This window comes from Arachis duranensis, chromosome 9 (genome assembly GCF_000817695.3).
Source record: "Arachis duranensis cultivar V14167 chromosome 9, aradu.V14167.gnm2.J7QH, whole genome shotgun sequence".
NCBI classification, from domain to species: domain Eukaryota; kingdom Viridiplantae; phylum Streptophyta; class Magnoliopsida; order Fabales; family Fabaceae; genus Arachis; species Arachis duranensis.
This window is the reverse complement of record NC_029780.3, coordinates 101,164,662-101,165,301: the sequence shown is the minus strand read 5'-3', so window position 1 is coordinate 101,165,301 and position 640 is coordinate 101,164,662.

Below are 640 nucleotides of genomic sequence, written 5' to 3'. Positions count from 1 at the left end.
GAAAAACACACAAACTCATAGTAAAGTCCCTGAAGATTGTAACTTTAGGTTATGATCTAAGAGTGTACAATGCTACCCATGAAGCCATGGTAACTAGGCTAGGATGCCCGGAAGTTTCTTTTAGGTTCAAGCAGCGTGATTTTGTTCATAATTTAATCTGCTTACCGATGATTGGTCTTGATCTTATCTTGGGATTGGACTGGTTATCTAAGAACCATGTCCTACTTGATTGTTCTACAAAGTCGGTGTACTTTATGCCGGAAGATACAGAAGGGCCGGTCGTGGTAAATAATTATTACTTGAATTCGATGATGGTGAATTGTTCCGGAACCGAATGTCAGGGTATCATGTTGTTAACCGCGGGCGTTTCGGGTGATGATCAAAGATTGGAACAGATTCCGGTTGTGTGTGAGTTTTCGGAAGTGTTTCCCAATGATATTGATGAGTTTCCACCTAACCGAGAGGTTGAGTTTGCTATTGAATTGGCGCCCAGGGCGGGACCAATCTCAAGTGCTCCTTATAGGATGTCACCGTTAGAGATGAACGAGCTAAAGTCTCAGTTAGAGGATTTGTTGGGAAAGAATTTCATACGACCAAGTGTCTCTCCATGGGGTGCTCCAGTATTACTGGTAAAGAAGAA